Below are 22,172 nucleotides of genomic sequence, written 5' to 3'. Positions count from 1 at the left end.
TTATCTGCTTCATACAGACAAGGTTTACTTCCTGCTTGCTTCAGTAACCAGAAAGAGATTCACAGTAAGGCAATTGACAGTCCTTTCTGAGTTTTTGTAGTATGTCACATGGGTCCCTGCGTTTGAGAGGGTGTGACATGAGCTAACTATTATTACAACAGTTAGGGCTGCTATCCCTTTCTACTCTGGTTTTACTCCTTTGCACTTCTTTGGTTTCAGGCAGGACTGAAATTTTGAAGACTCAGCTGAGGGGAAGTTGACTTGAGAATGTATTTAATGAGTTCATTGAGATAACTCCGTGTACACATAGACAGGCCTTATTTTCTCTTCTGTTACTATGATAAAATACTCTGGCACAAACAACTTAAGGAGAAGGGTTTATTTTGGCTCTGAGTTCCAGAGGGAGAGAATGCACCACAGCAAGAAAGGAATGGTATCAAGTACATGAGGCCAGCTTCTCACATTGCATCAGGAAGCAGAAACAGAACAGGAAGTGGAGCTAAGCTATTAAACCTCAAGGTTCACGCTCTGCTGAAATACTGCCTCCAGCAAGCCTCTACTTCACAAAGGCTCCATAATCCTCTGAATGGTGCTGTCAACTCAGAATCAAGGGCTCAACACCTGTGCCTATGAGGAACATCTTGAATCCAAGTCCATTACTCTGCCCTTAGCACTCATAGTCATGGTAATCTCAGGGTGCAAAATTTGTTAGTTCAACATCAAGAATCTTCATAGTTTTTAACAGTTCAAACACTGTTAAAAAGTCCAAAGCCTCTTCTGAGACATGAATTAATTCCTTAACTATAACCCACCTCCTATAAGTTAAAAAAAACAAATGACATATTTCTAATATACAGTGACACAGAATATACATTTTGATTGCAAAAGGGAGGAACAGGGGCATAGTAAGGACCAAAGCAAGGCTGAAATTAGGCAGGGAAAACACAATATTCTGTAGCTCCATGTCGGTATCTGGAGATCCTGATGAAATGACCACAGCTTTGAAGGACTTAGGTGTCTTCGCCACTTCTCTTGCTTTGTTGCCTGCAACATACATCTCTCTTGGGATGGTTCCACATTCTCTGTGCAGCCCTCCTTGGCATGTATAACATGCCACTGGCATCTCCAACATCTTGGGGCTTCTACCACATCCCAGAAATCACTCTCACAGCTTCATGCAAGGATTTTCTCAGAACATTTTTGCAGTGATTCTGCTTCTGCTTTATGTTATTTGACCTCAAAGGAAGAGCCTATGACCCCACAATTTTATGTTTTTCATGCTTCCCAAAACAGTACCAGGTAGCTGATGTGCCAAGTTCTGCTTCCTCCTTAGGACAGAGTCTGGCTTCCCTGGACCACGTTTGCAGCAGCTTCTGGATGCTGATGCTGGCAAAAAATTTTCTTGGTTAATTACTAGAACCCCATTTGGCTCTCTCTGTTCCCACATTGGGGCATTTGAGGGCTTTTGCCCTCAGGGAACCTTTCCTATTGCTCCAGGGCTGAGGCGAGGCTTCACTCTAATTGGTGTTAATCTCTTTAAGAATTTCAGTCTTTGTTAGCACTTGCTTTGGCTACGACCTTAGAGTTTCTCATGACTTTTTTTTTCTCTCCAAACTGTACATTTTTTAGTTCTTTCTGTCGGACTTGCTGGTCTTTTACTTTGAAGTTCTGCACAAGAGTAATCAATAATAGCCATTCCGCAGATGTGATGTTATACTGTCTCAAAAATATACTTCAACAAAGAAATTAGTTCATTACTTTTTTATATTGAAAATAGATTTTTTTCATGTAATACATTCTGATTATGATTTCCCTTACCCCAGTTCCTCCCTTATACTCGCTCCCTTCCCAAATTCACATCCTTTCTTGTTCTCTCTCTCTCTTTTTCTCTCTCTCTGTATCTTCCTCTTTCTCTTTCTCTCATTAGAAAGCATGCAGGCATTAAAAAGAGAAAGCACAAGAAAAAACATATAGATAAACACACACACACACACACACACACACACACACACACATTGACACACACTGAAATCCCTAAAAGATATTAAATTGGAAACTGTGCTATACAAGCAAAAGACCTACAGGGTAAAAACCAACCAAACAACCAATCAAGCAACCTACCAACCAACCAACACCAACCAACCAACCAAAATAAACAAACACTAAACACAAAAACATGTCCTGACAAAGCATTATGAGACCACAAAACAAAAAAAATTCAAGAAAACTCTCCAAAGTACTATTGAGTTTCTTTGTGTTGATATCTATGGCTGGGCATGGGACCTGCCCATAAGTATGGCTTATGTATCCAGTGAGACTTGTTGGAGAGAACTTCTTTTGCCTTTGTGAGTGGTTATCAGTTGGAAATAGCTTCTGGATTAGGGATGCAAGCTTGTTGTCTTTTTCTATTCTGACTGCTGGGACTCCCATCCGGCTTAGACCTGTATAGGTCCTGCTCAAGCTGCCACAGTCTCTGTTCGTTAGTCCTGTTGTAGCTAGAAGACCTTGTTTCCTTGGTATCTTTTATCCCCATTTGTGGAGGACTTTTAATCCAGCAACATGGCTGCTCTGGCAAGGGATCACATCTAAAGAGTCTCTATGTCTATGTGATCAGGCTAGAATATAGACAAATACCTTAGTACACACCTTTAATTCCAAACAATGAAAGTAAGATTTGTTTATAGGTGAGAGCAGGAATGTGACACTTAATTGAGAGACAGACAAAGTCATGAATCAGAGAAAGATTTGACAAATGAGTCAGATATAGGATACATGCAACTCTCACAAGAACAGCACAGGAAAGAGAGGTTACTTAAGAGCAGCTGCAGTGGGGTACTGTGGTAAGAGTAGTTTGTGTAGTAGTTTTACTGGGGCAGTTTTACAGAGATAGGTTACAGAGAGAATGAGCCAGAGAATGAAAAGGAGCCAGGAGATTAGAACATACTCCAGAGTTAGTTGGAGGCCAAGCAGAACAATTCAGGCAGAAGCTGAGAGAGAAGCTAGATTGAGTCAGTCTGCTTGGAGAGGAGTTTAGACCTGAACAGCTGAGTTGAACCAGCCATTGAAAGTTCAGAAAGTACTAGAAAGGTGAGTTTATGTAGCAGCTAAGTCTCAGAGGCTGAAACATTCTAGGCCTAAGTTAGCAGATGGAGGCTGGAAGCTTAAGCCTTCAAGGTTCACATTAGACTGAATGGAGGCTAGAAGCTTCCAGGTGTAGGACTAGGGATAGCTAGAACAGAGAAAGAAATGCTCCAGACTCAGCCCAAGCTGTTTATTTGTACGGCTTGAGTACAGCTTTTAACTCATCCTCTCACCCGAGGAAATAACAGCAACATTTAAATTTGCCCCAGCATTTACACACATTTCCATTTAAGGTCTTTCTGCTTCCTCTTCCTTATAGTTCCCTGAGCACTGAGGGGAGGGATTTGATATGGAGAGATCCCACCCAGGATAGAGTGTTCCAAGGTCTTTCTTTCTTTCACCTTAACCAGTTGTGGGTCACCTTATTAATTTCCATCTACTTCAGGAGAACTTTCTCTGATGGTGGATGATCTTTTGAATTTAGCCTCATGCAAGTTCTTGGAATACAGGCAGAGTGCAGCCACGGTTTTTGCCGGAAAATAACCTAAAAAATCCGTAGCACAGTTCCTCACAGGGTTGGCAATGTTTTGATCTTCTTGACAATGAAAAGGACAGTTTGATTTTAAAAATTCTTCATGGTGGTTTATGAACACAAATTTGTTTACTTATCTTTTAATAGTACTAGGGGCTGCACCCAAGGCCACAAGCTTGCTAGCTATGTACTCTACCAACTGAGCTACATTCTCAAGACTGATATAATTTAGTCTTCCCGCCTCTCTTTCTCCCCCTCCTTTTTCCTGTGCTGGGGAAGGGGCATATGAGCCTGTGTATGCAGGAATGTTTCCCTGTACAAGTGAATATGGAGGCCAGAGGTCAACTTTTGGTATTTTTCTCTATTACTCTCAGACTTTTTTTTTTTTTGACACAGAGTTTCTCTCTCTGTCTCTCTCTCTCTGTTTTTGTTTGTTTGTTTGAGTCAGGGTTTTTCTGTGTATCTTTGGCTGGCCTCACTTTGCAGACCAGGCTGGCCTTGAACTTCCTGCCTCTGGCTCCCCTTGAGCTGGGATTACAGGTGTGCTCCACCGAACCTGGCTTGACACAGACTCTCTTTATAGAATTTGGAACAGGCTGCCAGACTGGCTGGTGGGTGAGCCTTGAGGATCACCATTTCTCATCTCCCTGGCTCTGGGATTATAGGTGCATGCTGTCATGCCTGGCTTTTATGTGGGTGTTGGAGACCCAAACTCAGGTCCTCATGCTTACACAGGATGCTCTTTATCCATGGAACCATTTCCTGGTCCTTCAATATTCTTTCTAGCAGGCACAGAGCAATTTTCTGTTATGTTGCGCCTTGCTACTTCTTATGTAAAAGCATTGTTTCTCTTTTATTTCTCTGATATTTGAACGACCCACAACAAGTTTTGCCCTTCTATACTGTCTTACAATGTTTCTAATTTTTTTGAATAAATACAATATTTTTTTTTATATTTTAAACTTGCCAACAATATGTAACATATTTTAAAGTTCTTTTGCATGTATGCAAGTAACTAGCACGTTGATGATGTGCTAATATTAGAATAGAAAAATAGTTAACGATTCTTTCATATCTCAAAGTTACCTGCAGAGTATAATAAGACGCTACTAGATACAGCATTTCAAATGCAAATGAAATACTTGTCATGGATATTATCCATGGTGAGAAATATATGTTGATTAAAGATTCTCATAGGCAATGGATTTAAGAAAGAGACAGCAGCAGCATATCATGTCACAGAGAAAAAGCTGCCTCTCATCCGTATCACTGGCTTTCCTCACTGACAAACCTAGAATGAGATTATCTACGTTATGTTGGCCTGTGGTCCTATGTGTAGTGGATTGCTTGAGCTGACTGATATGGGAAGATCTAGTCCACCATGAGAACAACCATTCTTTAAGCAAAAGGCACTGAACTGTTGAAGAGGGGGGAATGGAGTGGAGCACAGGCAAGCAAGCAAGAGAGCAAACATGCATTCATTTCTCTCTGCTCTGGACTGCAGATGTAGTATGGACAGCAATCTCTGCACTGACTTCCCACCAGTGACGGACTGTAACCTGGAGTAGAAGGCATAAAAGAGTAGCTTCCTCTCCTAATTTTCTTTTGGTCAGAGTATTTTATCATCACAATAGAAATTAAATTGGAACAGCACGGTATCTAGAGAGGGCTGGTTCATGGCAGCCTGCTGAAAACGTTAGTTTTGCTGGTTGATAGCCAAGGCTTGTTTCACAGCTGTGGGTAACATGGAGAAGACCTAAGCTGGTAAACACTAAGAAGACCAATGTCTAGAATTGGACTTTGGATATGTAAAAGATTTAGTTAATTTGCTGTATATTTTGTATTCTTATATTTCTTTTTTCCTTTCATTTTCATTTAAAAATAAGTCATAGGCTTTTAGATGTTAGTAAGAGAAATGAAGTCAATTTAATTAGTTGGGTGAATCAAAATGAATATTTTTAGAGGCTATTAAAATTGAAATGATTTAGCATATTCCTCTAATGAATTTTTCTTATTATGAATGTTATTTAATAATTACATCTATGCTAATTGTTAGTTTGGGGAATGATTTATATGTATCTTAGTTAGTTAGAGTTTCTATTGCTGTGATAAAACATCATGGTCATAAACAACCGTTGAAGAAAGGGTTTATGTCGCTTCCACGTCACAGTCCACCACTGAAAGAAGCCAGGCAGGAACTCAAGCAGGGCAGGAACTGGGAGATGGCAGCTGACACAGAGGTCATGGAGGAGTGCTGTTTACTGGCTTCATTTTTAGGGCTTGCTCAGCCAGCTTTCTTATAGAACCCAGGACTGCTAATCTAGGGCTGGCACCACATGTGGTGAGCTTGGCCCTCCTCTAGCAATCAATCAATGGCACTACAGGCTTTCCCACAGGCCAATCCAGTAGGGGCATTTTCTGACCTGACATTTTCTCTTCCAAGATGACTCTAGCTTCTCAAGATGACATAAAACTAGCCAGCACAATATGCTTAAAAATTTTAAAGACTAATTTTAGTTATAACTAAATCCTTTTATTTACTTTAATGTTTTCCTACGTGCACTTTTTCGTGGCTTACAACCACATATATTTTAAAATTAGAACCAAAAATAATTTAGTAAAGTGTGAAGATGCTATGTTGTTCTGCTCAGTCTTTGCATCATAACCGTCACATCTCAGTGCTCAGTCCAAGAGCAAAAGTAAACAATTACTTTCTGCATTACCATATTGTTTGTATGGATGTACTGCTGACACTCATGGTATATTCAACTCCATCTAACTGTGCATTATAGCAAGGGTTGCTCTCTACGAAATGACATGCAGTGTGCCTTAGTGCTTCTGTGTGGCTTTGCACAGTGGCTTCCCAAGGAGCTACAGCAGAACCACTTTATTAAAAAGCCTGCTGACGGGGGCTCTCTGGGTTAGGTTTTCTCATTTAGATGTCTTAAAGTGAGACTCTCTCTCTCTCTGTAAGCTCACCTAGATAGTTCTTCTGAACAATTGGATTTGAAAATCACTGGCCCACAGCATGAAATATTGCCTTGCATTTAGTGAGTGCTTGAGTATATGTTTCTTTTTCATACACTCCTTCCTCGCCTTTCCTAACCTCCTTGCGTCACTCAGGAGAGCCGCATACACTGGATGGAGTGTGTTTGTTTTTTCCTCTTCTCTGAACTTCTCCATGCCTCGCCACCCACCTGACAGAATCAAATTCAAATGCATTCTTTTGTTTCATGGTGCATAATGACAGCCAATAACCAGGACTTTATATTGCCCTTTCAAAGCTACTCAAAAAATCAGACAGGATTTTTTTTTTTTTTGATTGCATTAGTATTTCAAGGCATAAAATGACCCCATGGACTGTTGCTGTGCGGGTTGAATGTGGCTGGAAAGACTGACAGGTGGCAACTGTCCTGAATCTATAAAAACACCATCCTTTATCGTAATCTGCTATTTTCAGACTTTTGCCTTTTAAGACATATTCTAAATGGTGTTGTTTGTTCCAGAAGACCCTCTCTCGCTGATGACTTTGTGCTGTCTGGCATTCTCAACACGTTCCTTCACAGTAGCGGGCCTCCAGGTTATAGCGCAGCAGCCCTCTATTCTCCACATGGCCAATGAAGGGGAACCGTGACAGACGTAGCAATTGTCAGCCGGATGTTTCAGCACCGAGTTGTTCTGACCCATTTTCATATTTTTCTCTGAATGACTGTTTTGCAACGTAAAGTCCCAATAAACATTGTGACAGAGAGCGAGCTTTTCAGGTAGCCATGGTTAGGCTTCTAAAGCCGTGGGGAAACCTGCTTCTGGCTCATGTTTCACAGGAATAAGCTCACTGGTGGTCAGATTTAAAAAGAAAAGAAAGGAATTGATAGAGGATATGAAAACAACCTGGGGAGGAGTGTATAATCAAAATACATCGAATAAAATTCTCAAAGAATTAATAAAATATTTTTTAAAAACTAAGAGATAAAAAGGGATACATAAAGGAGAATAAAGATGAGCAATTGGGGCTTAGATAAAAGAAATAGTAACAAGTAGCTAGTAACTTAAAGAACGTCTCTTCCTAGGCTTGGTAATGAAGGGACAATTTACTAAAAGCACTTTAAAGTTTGTCCTTAATATGAGCATTGGCTCTAATCTGCCTATTGAATATTTGGAATGCAGCTCTTCTTTTTTGTCTAATGAAGGGAATTTTGTTACTATTTTTGAGTTGTTGTTTGAAAGATTTTGTTTTTCAGATGGGTCTCATGTAGCCCAGGCTGGCCTTAAACTCATAATCCTGCCTCAGCATTCTAAGTATGAATATTACAGATGTGTGTTGCCTTGCCTGGCCATAAACCGGTATTTTATACTCATTTGTATCTCATCTTCAAGAAGAATTTATCAGATGCTTAATCACTAATCAGAAAACATTTCTGTTTTCTTGTTAATTTAGCAACGTAAAAGTTTATAAAGGTTATAGTACTAGGACCAGCCATGGAGCCCTACCACCATGTAAATGGTGCTCTGGGTTGCCATGAGCAGCTCTGAGAAGTAGCATGATACAACTGGTCTCCAGGATGCTGCTTCTCTTCCTGTGCAGTCAGTTTGTGGCCTCTTCAACCCCAGGAATACCTACCTTATGTCGCCATCTTAAAAATCGAATGTCACTTTCTTTCTACTTTCCAGCTGTTGAAACTGATCTTTGCTCTCCATTTTTTAGCCTGGGTAGAAGATGTGTCTTTTCAGTCTGAAGGGCAAGCGGAAAATCATTGATTGTGTGTAGAAGTCTTCTCCCACAGTGGGGCAAGCTCATCTGTTTCTGTGTTCTTAGAACTTTTGTTACCTTCCTGTATTTTGTTTCTGTGTTCGTGTGCCATGACATGTGGACGGTCAAGAACAACTTACTGGTGTCAGTTCTTCCTACCACCTGTGTTCCAGGCACTGAGCTCTGGTTGTTAGGGTTGATAGCAAGCCTTTTCCTCTCCAGCCGTGTCTCTGGCACAGATTTTTCCTTTTCTTTCTTTTTAAATTCAGGTTTATTTATATACTTGTAATTTTTCTTTCTTTAAAAAAAAACTTGTATAGACAATTTAAAGGCCATTGGACTAATTGTTTTGCAAAGTGGTTTTTGTTTTTTGTTTTTTGTTTTTTGTTTTTAACCACTTCAAGTTAAATGTTCTTGCCAGGGTCAAGAATAGGCACACCCTGCCTCAGATGACAATGTTGTCATGAGGACTTTGCAAAATGCTGGTAGTATTCTACATGATAACTTTTTAAAAAATTTTATTAATTACACATTATTCACTTTGTATCCCCCCCAAGCCCCTCCTAATCCCTCCTTTCCTCCCCCTTCTCCACGCATGCCCCTCCCCAAGTCCACTGATAGGGGAGGTCTTCTTCTCCTTCCTTCTGATCTTAGTCTATCAGATCTCATCAGGAGTGGCTGCATTGTCATCTTCTGTGGCCTGGTAAGGCTGCTCCTCCCTCAGCAGGAGGTGATCAAAGAGAAGGCCAATTAGTTCATGTCAGAGACAGTTTCTGTTCCCATTACTATGGAACCTACTTGGACACTGAACTGCCATGGGCTATATCTGTGCAAGGGTTCTAGGTTATCTCCATGCGTGGTCCTTGATTGGAGTATGAGTCTCTGGAAAGACCCCTGTGTTCAAATTTTTTGGTTCTGTTGCTCTCCTTGTGGAGACCCTGTCCTTTCCAGATCTTAATATTTCCCAGTTCTTTCATAAGATTCCATGTGCTCTGCCCAACAGTTGGCCATAACTCAGCATCTGCTTTGATAGTCTGCAGGGCAGAGCCTTTCAGAGGCCCTCTGTGGCAGGTTCCTAGCTTGTTTCCTGTTTTCTTCTTCTTCTTCTGATGTCCATCCTCTTTGCCTTTCGGGATGGGGATTGAGCATTTTAACCAGAGTCCTCTCTCTTGATTAGTTTCTTTAGGTGTACACATTTTAGTAGGTTTATCCTATATTATATGTCTATATGAGTGAATATATACCATGTGTGTTTTTCTGCTTCTGGGATAGCTCACTCAGGATGATCCTTTCCAGATCCCACCATTTACCTGCAAATTTCATGATTTCCTTGTTTTTCATTGCTGAGTAATATTCCATTGTGTAGATGTACCACAATTTCTGTATCCATTCTTCAGTTGAGGGGCATCTGGATTGTTTCCAGATTCTGGTTATTACAAATAAAACTGCTACAAACATGGTTGAGCAAATGTCCTTATTGTGTACTTGAGAATCTTTTGGATATATGCCTAGGAGTGGTATAGCTGGATCTTGAGGAAGTGCTATTCATAGTTGTCTGAGAAAGTGTCAGATTGATTTCCAGAGTGGTTGTACAAGTTTACATTCCCACCAGCAGTGGAGGAGAGTTTCCCTTTCTCCACAACCTCTCCAGCATGTGTTGTTACTTGAGTTTTTTATCTTGGCCATTCTGATGGGTTTAAGGTGAAATCTCAGGGTCATTTTGATTTGCATTTCCCTGATGGCTAATGACATTGAGCATTTCTTTAAGTGTTTCTCTGCCATTCGATATTCCTCTTTCAAGAATTCTCTGTTTAGCTCTGTTTCCCATTTTTTAAATTGGATTACTTGGTTTATTGTTGTTGTTGGGTTTTTTTTTTTTTAGCTTCTTTAGTTCTTTAGATATAAATTGCAATTTTTTCACTTTGTATTCTTGCTGTAGCACCCTCTCTCATCCCCTCCCAATCTCTCTCACTGTCCTTCATCTCCTCCCATGCCCCTCCCCAAGTCCACTGATAGGGGAGGTCCTCCTCCCCTTCCCTCTGACCCTAGCCTATCAGGTCTCATCAGGACTGGCAGCATTGTCTTACTCTATGGCCTGGAAAGGCTGGTCCCCCATCAGGGGGACTTGATCAAAGAATCAAGCACTGAGTTCATGTCAGAGACAGTACCTGTTCCCATTACTAGGGAAACCCACTTAGAGACTGAGCTGCCATGAGCTACATCTGTGCAAGCGTTCTAGGTTATCTCCATGCATAGTCCTTGGTTAGAGAAACAGTCTCAGAAAAGACCCCTGGGCCCAGATTTTTTGGTTCTGTTACTCTCCTTGTGGAGCTCCTGTTCCCTCCAGGTTTTTCATCTCCCTCTCCTTTCATAAGATTCCCTGCACTATGCCCAAACTTTGGCTATGAGTCTCAGTATCTGCTTTAATACCTTGCTGGGTAGAGTCTTTCAAAGGCCCTCTGTGGTAGACGCCTGTCCTGTTCCCTGTTTTCTCCCTCTTCCAATGTCCATCTCATTGGCCCTTCTGAGTGAGGATTGATTATCTTACCCAGAGTCTTTCTTCTTGCTTAGCTTCTTTAGGTGTACAGATTTTAGTATGTTTATCCTATATTATATGTCTAATATCCATTTTAACTGAGTATATACCATGTGTGTCTTTCTGTTTATGGGTTACCTTACTCAGGATGATCTTTTCTAGTTCCCACTGTATGCCTGCAAATTTCATGATTTCCTCATTTTTAATTGCTGAGTAGTGTTCCATTGTGTAAATGAACCACAATTTTTGTATCCATTCCTCCACTGAGGGGCATCTGGGTTGTTTCCAGCTTCTGGCTATTACAAATAAAGCTGCTACAAACATGGTTGAGCAAATGTCCTTGTTGTGTGTTTGAGTATATTTTGGATATATGCCTAGGAGTTGTATAGCTGGATCTTGAGGAAGCACTATTCCTAATTGTCTGAGAAAACACCAGATTGATTTCCAAAGTGGTTGTACAAGTTTACATTGTCACCAGCAATGGAGGAGAGATTCCCCTTCTCTTCATTCTCTCCAGCATGTGTTGTCACTTGAGTTTTTGATCTTAGCCATGCTGATGGGTGTAAGGGGCAGTGTTGTCAGAACAAAATGACAGCCTACAGACTGGGAAAGGATCTTCACCAACCCTATATCTGACAGAGGGATAATATCCAGAATATATGAAGAACTCAAGAAATTAAACAGCAACAAATCAATTAATCCAATTAAAAAATGTGGTACAGAGCTAAACAGAGAATTCACTATATAGGAATATAGAATGGCAGAGAAACATTTAAAGAAATGCTCACCATCATTAGTCATCAGGAAAATGCAAATCAAAATGACCCTAAGATTTCACCTTACATTATAACTTATTCTGACATAGATGTCAAGTCTGCAGATAGATTCCTGAGCCCAGTTTTGTAAGCTCTCTCATGCTAGCTTGTCATTCTGTGATAGAAGCAGAGTTTCCATCAGTCTGGCAGCAACTGCTTCTTCTCAAATGTGTGATACCTGGGCTTTTGCTGCACCCATCTGAGATTCCAGATGGGAAGTAGGAACTAAGAGGAAAAGACTGGAGATGAGGCCATGATGAAGTACATACCTCCTAACAGACCCTGGTCGACACTGGGTCATGCTTCAAGGAAAGAACTGAAGTTTGCAGTGACCCCAGACATGGTGGACTGTAGTCTATGGAAAAATTTTAGTGTGTTTTTTTAAGTGGCATTTATTCTGAAGTCATTGTTCCAGTGGGTCTATGTTGTGTATTTATTTGCTTATGCTGAAAATGAAGGGCTCTACAGTGTGTGTTTTTTTCCAAGTTAAATTTTTGTCTTCAGTTTTTTTTTCTGTATACTTTTTACTTGATGTCTGTTGTCATGGGTAGATTTATTTTATTTTATATTATTTTAAATTAAAAATGCTTTTTCCATATGATGTATTTTGTTCCCCTCCTAATTTTCTTCCCACCTCTCCACGTTCAACATCATGCCTCCTTTCTCTTTCTTAAGAAAACAAATAAATTAAAAAACAAGCCAGCATAAAACAAACAAACAAATAAACAAACAAACAAGCAAGCAAACAAACAGAATCACCACCAACAACAAAGCAGGAGAAAATCATATACATCGGGGACACACATTATTTTATATCATTCTCCCCTTTCCTCTCCACCTTCTAGATCCATCCACCTTTCCTACTCATTTTCAAATGGCTTCTTATAATTGTTACAAATATACTTACTTGTGAAATTTATAAATATATCCTGCTGAGATCACTTCACATTGCTTATGTGTGTTTTGGGCTAATCTCTTGGTATTGGCTGATCTATCAGGGGTCTTGTCCATGGAGAAAAATGATTCTCCCTCTCTCAGAAACCATAAATTGCCTGTAGTTCTTCTAGAGGCAAAGCTCTGTGAGAATTCCCCTATCCATGCTGTCATGTCTATTGGTGCTTTTATGTTTTTTGTTTTTAGGTCTTGTTTAGGCAACAATATTGTTTCTTGGGTGTCTCTTTTCTGTCATACAAGTGATAGCAGATGTCTCATTCTGGTCTTCTGGTTCTTATAATCTTTCTGCCCCATCTTCTGCGATATTCCTGGAGCCGTAGGGTATTGTAAATTATCAGCTGAGGCTGGGCACTCCATAGTTGATTCTTTCCATTTGACCAGTTGTGAATTTCTGTGCAAAAAGAAGCTTTCTTGGTTACAGGTGAGAGCAACATTTAGCTGTGGATATAAGTATGAGCACTTAGAATGGAATTAGAAATTATACTGGCTTAGTGAGATGATAGTACTTGGTTCTTTTCCGCAGTCTATGGTCTCATCAGCCACTAGGATTGGGGCTAGGTTTATAGTAGCATGAACTGTTTTCTAATGAGCGGCCTTTAAATATTGTTGCTTACTCCCAGGATGTTTGGCATATACATTCTGGCATATACCTTGCCATTCTGGTAGGATCATTGGTAACTGTTTCCCCAATGGCAGCTTGCATCGCACCTATTTTTTTTTAATTTTTTTTTCTTATTAGTTACATTTTGTTAACTCTGTATCCCAGCTGTACCCTGCTCCCTCATTCCCTCCCAATCCCACTCTTCCTCCCTCATCTCCTCCCTGTCCCTTTCCAAGTCCACTGATAGGGGAGGACCTCCTCCCCTTTCATCTGACCCTGGTTTATCAGGTATCTTCAGGACTGGTTGCAAAGTCCTCCTCTGTGGCCTAACAGGACTGCTCCTCCCTTGGGGGGTAGGGAGGTCAAAGAGCCAGCCATTGAGTTCTTTGACCTCCCCACCCCCCAAGGGAGGAGCAGTCCTGTTAGGCCACAGATTTTATGTCACAGTCTGCTTCAGTTATTATTCAGGTCACCATTTTGTCTCCTAATAGTAAAGAATCTTCATATGGAATTGTACTTTTATCTCATCTATGCAAGATCCACAAACTTATACATTTAGTGATCTCTGTAAAAGAATGGATAAGGCAATGTTTGAGTAGGGTCTGACAATTTTTCAGACAAGAGATGCTCTGATGGCATTAAGATATTAAGGTCTGAAGGACTCAAGATGTCCTGAGGAAATAAGGACCTAGGAAGCACAACTAGATCATAGGCTAGGAACAGATAGCACTGGAGCCTTGGATACATACTTGGGTAAGATCACATGACAAAGGTCCACAGAGACCTTCTGATTCAGGGGACCAAGGCTCAGATTCAATTGACAAACACACAGCACAGAGAATATGTCTGACCTATGTGCACCATGTATCTATAAATCTTAAAAGGGATATTTGCATAGAGTGTGCTGGATCCAGGGGAGATCTGGGAGAGGCAGAATGGGGTTGGAAAGGGAGAAATGAGAAGGGAAATCAAGTTGGTGGACAGCCAGGCAGCTTCTGACATTGTCACCGGCAATGTTTCCTCTGGACCTAGTAAACTGCTTATGTTTGCATATTCTAGACATCCTCAGACTTTTTAACTTATGGTTAATAGCATCTACAGCATCTACCTTTTGCATGTAAAAATTATACAAAAAACAAAATTCTATGGGATGCTTTTACTCTCTGATGTTTTCTGAATCATTCTACTTCACTCAGTCTGTTCAAGACTAGATAAAAATCAGTGCTCTGGTGCCATCTTAGTAGACATTTAATTGGCACTTTCCTGTCATCATCTCATGAATATAAAGTACAGAAGGGTTTGCTATAAGAGGGACTTCCAGAGCCAATGTTTTCACCTCTGGCTTCTTGCTACTTCTGGAGACAGATGTGCTGCTTTCAGATGAGTATGTTTAACTGGGGTAGATGAAACACTAACATTATTTCAGAGTTCAAAATTCATATTTTTACTGGAGGATTGAGGTCCTATGCTACAGAAGGCAGAAGTGAGGCAGGGTGCTCATTACTCCATGCTCTGGGTCAGGGATATTCAGAGAAGCCTTCTTTTGCTAGCTTGCTTCATCTTCTGAAGTAGGGTCTACTAAGCGATAGCATTAACAACTTCTTCCTCTTCCTAGAAGTTAAAAGGGGGTTTCAAACAACAAAAACCAGAGTTCATGGATGGGGAAATCTCGGGAGTGCAAAGAGAGCTGGTAAATTGCCTGTTGTGAGAGTCTTGAGGACAAAAGCCCATTATTTGCATGCTGGTTTCCTGTACAGAAATATATGATTTTTGTGTTAGGAGGTCATGAGTAGATAGAAATATGGACAGAACGATGCTTCATTCCACTGGTGGCCTTGCAAGAAGTAGGCATGAAAGTTGGGGTTGGTAATGGGTAGCCATGTTAGTAATGAGAGGTAAAAAAGAATTGGCTTAAGGCTGTTGGTGAATTGATGAGGTTCTTCTGTTTTAGAAAATTTGGGGCTGGTTTTGAGAAACTGATTTGTCCATTCCATGATTTCCCCGTCATTGCTGCTTTGTTTTCCCCAGACTCTTGTGTCATTAGTGTCACTGTGTCTCTTGCTTCTCATTAGACTTCTTCTTTAGTTATTTTCTTTGGCTTTGAAGGGTATGATGAACTCAGAGATGTCCTTCATAGATTGGCTACTATACCTCTATGGTTATTTGTATTATATTATTATCTTTCTTTTTTCTTTTTTTCTTTCTCTTTCTTTTTCTTTCTTTCTTTCTTTCTTTCTTTCTTTCTTTCTTTCTTTCTTTCTTTCTTTCTTTCTTTCTTTCTTTCTTTCTTTCTTTCTGTATTGGCTACCTTGCTTCTATGGTTATTTATATTATATTGTTCTCTCTCTCTCTCTCTCTCTCTCTCTCTCTCTCTCTCTGTGTGTGTGTGTGTGTATGATGGATTACACTAAGCCAGCTGGCCAGGTAAATCTAAGTATGAACTCTTTACATGGGTGCTGATGATTGAGCAACTCTCATGCTTGTAAGGCAAGCATCTTACTAATTCAGCCATCTTTTCCCATTTCATCTTCTTTTTTAATATTATTTATTTATTTATTATTAGTTACATTTTATTAACTTTGTATCCCAGCTGTATCCCGCTCTCTCATTCCCTCCCAGTCCCACCCTCCCTCCCTCTCCCAACCTCCCTCCCTCATCTCCTCCCTGCCCCTTTCCAAGTCCACTGATAGGGGAGGACCTCCTCCCCTTTCATTTGACCCTGTTTTATCAGGTATCTTCAGGACGGGCTGCAAAGTTCTCCCATTTCATCTTCTTTACCATTCCTCTGAACCTGACTCCCTTCATAGGAGTCTTAACCTCTGTCCATGTCCTTGACCAACAAGTTTTCCAGAAGGGTAGATGCCTGTTTTTTCCATTTCCTTTGCTTTCTCTGCCCCACAGCTAGCCCTGCAACTGGATGCAGCCAACCCAAACTCTTTGTAATTTCTCCCTTCAGTGGCTCACAGTATATGTCTTTTCTGGCTTGGCAGAAACTTCATGTTAAGAATTTTGTGCTTAAGATTTATTATATCCTGCTATAAAGGATCCTCTGAACGAATTCACTCAACAGGGGAACAAAGCAGAGACTGAGATTCAGGGCCAAACTTTGGGCAGAGCTCAGGGAGTTTTATGGAGGAAGAAAAGGGTATGATTAGAGGGACATGGAGGGGACAGGAGCCCCACAAGGAGACCAACATAACTAAAAGATCTGAACCCAGGGGGTCCTGCAGAGACTGATGCACCAATGGAGGACCATGCATGGAGAAGACCTAGACCCCCCTGCTCAGATGTGGCCGATTGGCAGCTCAGTCTCCATGTGGATCTCTGAGGGAGGGGATCAGGGGCTGCCTCTATCATGAACTGAGTTGACTGCTCTCTGATCACTGGCCACTGATCATGCAGCCTTGCCAGGCCACGGAGGAAGAGAATCTAAGCAACCCTGATGAGACTTAGCAAGCTATGGGCAGATGGCAATAGTGGAGAACTCCCCCTTTCAGTGGACTAGGGAAGGTGATGAGGGGAAAAGGGAGGGAGAGTAGGACTGGAGGAGATGAGGGAGGGGGCTTCAGTTGGAATCTATAATGAATAAACTGTGAAGAAAAAATAAAAATTAAGAAAAAAAGATTTATTATATCATATGTAATCATGTTAATGCTATAATACTTGTTATCCCTGTTTTGTGTCATGCAGATATATGGCTATTTTATACAGACTATCAAGGCAGTCTAAATGAACTTAGAATTAGCTTGAGATGGAAGAGGGAGATAGTGTTTAATTTAAAGCAAAAGAACCTCTCACCACCAACCCCAGTTTCATCAAGACTAATAAGGTAATTCACTCATGGCCCTTCCAATGTAATAAATAAAAACAAAAATATATCCATTTTGCAGGCCCTCCTTGGAGCCATCCAGTTACTTAGATGAGAGCCCTGGGGTCTGAAGTTTTAATTTGCCAGGGGATTTTAATGCAACACTGTGTAGATATATATTATCTTATGGCTAGGGAGAATTCAGTGTGTGGAACAGGTTAGAGAGCAGGAGAAAGTGCAAAGAAAGAGTAACAACAAAAGATTTTGCTCTGATTTTGTTTGGTAAGATATCTTTTGAACAAAGATTCCCTCAAAGAAACAGGAACAAAATATAATGAGCTTGAGGACTCTGAGGATAGCATTGTGCCAAATGGATCAAAAGGAAGCCTATGTTTTGATCCCTTTTCTCAGGTGGGCAATGGGATTTAGGGAAAAGTCTGCAGTTCTGAGATACTGAGAAGGAGCTTTGAAGACAATGAAAAGATGTAAGGCAGGATTTGATTAAAAATAGTTACCCCGGGACATGGTGTAATGGCGTGATGCACTCAGCTGGTGCTGGATTCTGTACGCAGCCTGGGTCGCCATTGCACCATTCACCCCACAAACTGCAATAAATCTGAAAAAGAATGGAGTTGGTACCTAAGTCAAGAGGCAGCTTGATGTTCTTGGGGAAACCAGGAATGTCAGTACAGCACTGATGGCTGCAACCCCAAGAGGTAAGCCCTGATCTCTTTTCCTTGATATAACTGATACATAAAAGTGGAAGCTCATCAAAGTGAATGGGTCAGTGTTCTGATGTCATATGTTGTCAGATAACCACAACACACATGATGCCTTATCTCATTTTTAGGTAGAACCTAAGACACACAAAACTCATAGAAACCGAGAGGAACGCTGTTTTTCCAATTTAATCAACTACTCTCTATTTCCTCTTTGAGTTTAGCCATAAGGAACTAACTACTAATTGTTTTCCAGTGTACGTTATGAACTGAAATGATGGAAGATTCTCTAAAGAAACATATTTAAGCCGTGGTTATTATGTTAGCTAGACTGAGTTTCTGCTCCAAGTTATCTGAGAAAAAAAGAAAAAGCTTAAAGGAAAGAAAGAATTTTCTCAGCTCAGAATTTCAAATGTTTCAGTCACTAGTCCTTGGCTCCATTAATTCTGGGCTGAAGAGGAGGCAGAATATGGTGACCAGTGCATCAGCAGCGGCTTCTCATCTCATGGAGAGTGTGAAGTAGAGATCTCTCTGGCACCAAATACAAGTTCTTCAGGGCTTACTTCCTCCAGCTAAGCCTTACTCCCCAAAGGTTTCAGAACCTCCCAAATGGCATTTTCCAGCTGGAACAAGAACTGAATGCAGAAGCTTATGTGGGAGATTTCACGTTCAATTTGGAACAAATGCATAGGTGTCCCCTAGGCCCAGACTGGGCTCAGTGCTCTGCAATCATCAAACATCCTTGATTAGAGGCATCCCAAGGAGAGCAAGACATATCCTCAGGGATCACATGGCACCTTTAACATAGTTTAGGTAAGCTCATCATACTGTTGCTGAATCACGTGAAGTCAAGTGTTTGGGTAGGTCCTACTCATATTCTTGTCCATGGTTTCCAGCCCTGCCAAGGGTGATGGGCATTTTCCCTTTGCTTTTTAAGAGAGCTAGTCTGAAAATTATTGAAAAAACTATGCAGACAGAATTTGGTGATCATTGTTTCCTTTCCCAGGGCTGACAGTTTTGCTCATAAGATTTCATTTACTTTCTATTCAATATATGGATTTTTATAAATAAAAAGTGCTATTTTTTTTCTATTTTATCCTAGTATGGTATGAGTTATGGTCTGATGTACTCAACTTTTATCTGGTTGAATGTATATTAGCTGGGATTCCTGACACTAAGTCTGGAAGTAATTTGGGTTGCCAGTCTCAAAGAATTTTCAAAGTTTCTCTTTGGATAATAGGAACTTATCTACATAAAATCTAAGAATCTTGCACTGGCTCTAATTATATTGGTCAAGATTGCATTAAAAGCATCCATTATGTGGATCTTTGGACTTGAAAAGTGATAAGTAATGTGGAATGTCTTCTTCAAGGACAAAATAAAGAGAAGATAGATTATACCTCAAGGGTGCTTCGGTCATCGTTTTTCCCTGTCTTGCTCAAACAGGAAAATAAGGTTTATGATGGATAGCTGTCAGGCTCTGACTGTCTCTTTCTCATTGGAAGCAGAAGAAGTCCCATTTGACACTGATGGATGCATGTTGTGAAACGAGTTGGCATGCTGTAATAGTGATCACTGATGTGACGGGAGTGTGGCCTTACAGAGTCTTCCCTGGAACAGGGCCATTCATTACCATTGGGGGAACATTTTCTTCCTCTTGATGCATGTCTTTTTACATAAGTCATTTTAGTTGCCTCAAAGGGTCCCCATTTTTTCTCTGTAGATGGAGGTAAGAAGGAGAGAAGCATCTGTGTTGGATGGTTTAAAGGATTACTTGAATGGAGAAAAGGTGTTTAAAATATATTCTGTCTCCCAGACCCAGAGTGCAGGACCTCAGCTTAGATTGGCTAGTCTGCTTTGCATTGCCTAGGGCTATTTTCTCTACGAATTTTGAATGACAAGTAGTGAACTGCTAGAATATCAGACACCATTACGCATGTGAGTGTATCCATTCCTGCTCTACAGCTATGATCAAATACTTTAGTCTAAGTGCTTTATAAAGAGAATATGTTTATTTATTTTATATTTTGCATGCTGGAATTCCAAGATGTAGTAACATCACTGATTCTACCTGGTAAGAGCCTCTTAGTAGCATTACAGTGGCAATGACATGTGCAGAATCATCATTTGCTAGACAGAAGCAAGAACACAGAAAAAGGCTAGCTGTGTTCTGGGATCCAATACAAATTTAATCCTTTCTGGAAGTCAAGGTACCCAATGATTTGACTGTCTCTTTCCAGTCTCCACCTCCAATGGTTCTATTATCTCCAACCCTGCCCCAATGGGGAAGAGACATGCATAGCATGTACCCTTGGCAAACATGCCCAAACCATATCCAAACCACAGCACTTTGCATTTTTGAAATTGTACTGGGGTCTTCCCAGAGACTCATACTCCAACCAAGTACCAGGAATGGAGATAACCTAGAACCCCTGCACAGATGGAGCCCATGGCAGTTCAGTGTCCAAGTGGGTTACATAGTAATGGGAAGAGGGGCTGCCTCTAACATAATCTGATTGGCCTGCTCTTTGATCACCTCTCCCTGAGAGGGGAGCAGCCTTACCAGGCCACAGAAGATGATAATGCAGCCACTCCTGATGAGATCTGATAGACTATGATCAGAGGGAAGGAGAGGACAACCTCCCCTATCAGTGGACTTGGGGAGGGGCATGCGTGAAGAAAGGGGAAGGAGGGTAGGACCGGGAGGGGAGGAGGGAGAGGCATATGGGGGGGGATACAAAGTGAACAAAGTTAATAAATAAAATAAAATAAAATAAAATAAAATAAAATAAAATAAAATAAAATAAAATAAAATAAAATAAATTGTTCCAAGGCCATTTTCCCACTACAATCCTTCTAGGTCTTGGGGTTTACAGCCTACTGCCACTAAGGTTTAAATTTCATGCCTATGCATAGCCAACGTGAATTATCATGTCAGGAACTTGTTGAGCTAATGATAAATGTGTCACTTGTGGAATTCAGAGCTGTTAGAAACTTTATATTATATAAAGACATTTCAAATCTTTGCTGGGAATATCCTGCACTTTTCAGAGGTTCTGTGTGCCCACAGAATGGCACCACAGCCTCACCATCTGCTTTCTGTTTATGTTACTGCCTTTGTCAGGTTACTCTTTATTGCCGTATATACTAAATTGTGACAGCGAACAGATCTACTAAAAATAGAATGACAGCATTATTTTAATTACAGCCCTTTCAATTGCTCATCAACACAACAATGAGAAATGGAAGGAGTACCACGAGGTTGCTGAGCTGTCATTTCTTTTAATAGCTCTCTCTGTGAGTGTAGCTTGTACCACCTGTAATTATTATGATCACTTCCTGCAGGTGTGATGTGTGCCCTTCTTTCTAATGACTGAAAGAACTGAAGGAGGGTGGCAGGGGGTAAACATAGGATCCTTAATCTTAATTTAAGAATTCTGTCCCATTTACTTTCTTTTCACCACTGACTTGTTTTAGAGGGTTTTTTTTTTCTATTTCTTTGTTTTTTGTTATGGTAGAGGAAAGACAAGATATAACAAAGGTGGTATGCAAATTGCTTTTACCTAAGAGTCACAGCCAAGTTAAGAGCAAAGTGGAGTCCTGAGGAATGACTTCCCGTGTCTTCACATGCTGCACAGGAAGTGCGTTGTGGTTGGCAGGGGCGAGGGTACTATGTTCGGAGAACTTCTCCCGTCCGCAGAGTTGTTCTAAGCATGAACAGCTTATGATAACTGGAAAGATCTTCAAATTCTATGAATTCACTCACTGCATTAGGCCATGTACTACAAGCAAAGATTGAGTTTGTATCATCTTGGTTATGATCATAATCATGAATACGAGCTAGAAATCTTCTGTTGTGAAACTGGCCTCTATAATTATTGAGTAATGTTTTGATGTAATTAACTTTATAAATATAACTTTAAAAATTGGATACACAATACAAATCATGTTATGGAACCTTTCTCAATATATAACACTTGGTATTTACAGACTAGAGACGGATATTTACCCTTAGGAGCTTTCTTCAAGTTAAGAAGTTGTTTAAATATCTTGATATTGTTTGGCCATAGAAAAGCTAATCCATTTTGATTAAAATCACTCAACCTATACTTGAATACATTTGTAAGTACTATCAAATAACCAGCTGGTCAACCTATTTGGCTCAATCAGTTCTCTAAACTCTACAAAATGATAGTTCATGAGCAAGTCTAGGTTATGTTGGGTCTGCCATTTTAAAGATGCCTGGAACTTTCTTTAATAAAAAGAATATTACATGCTTGTGCATAAAATGATTCTTTGTTTGAAACGAGAAATCAAAAGTTATGTAATTAAATAAGTAAGCACATATAAAATCATCATAAACATTGCAAATAACA

This window comes from Psammomys obesus, unplaced genomic scaffold, assembly GCF_907164565.1.
Source record: "Psammomys obesus unplaced genomic scaffold, mPsaObe1.curated_primary_1811, whole genome shotgun sequence".
NCBI lineage: Eukaryota > Metazoa > Chordata > Mammalia > Rodentia > Muridae > Psammomys > Psammomys obesus.
The sequence above is the reverse complement of the archived record's forward strand: the minus strand, read 5'-3'. Positions refer to the sequence as shown.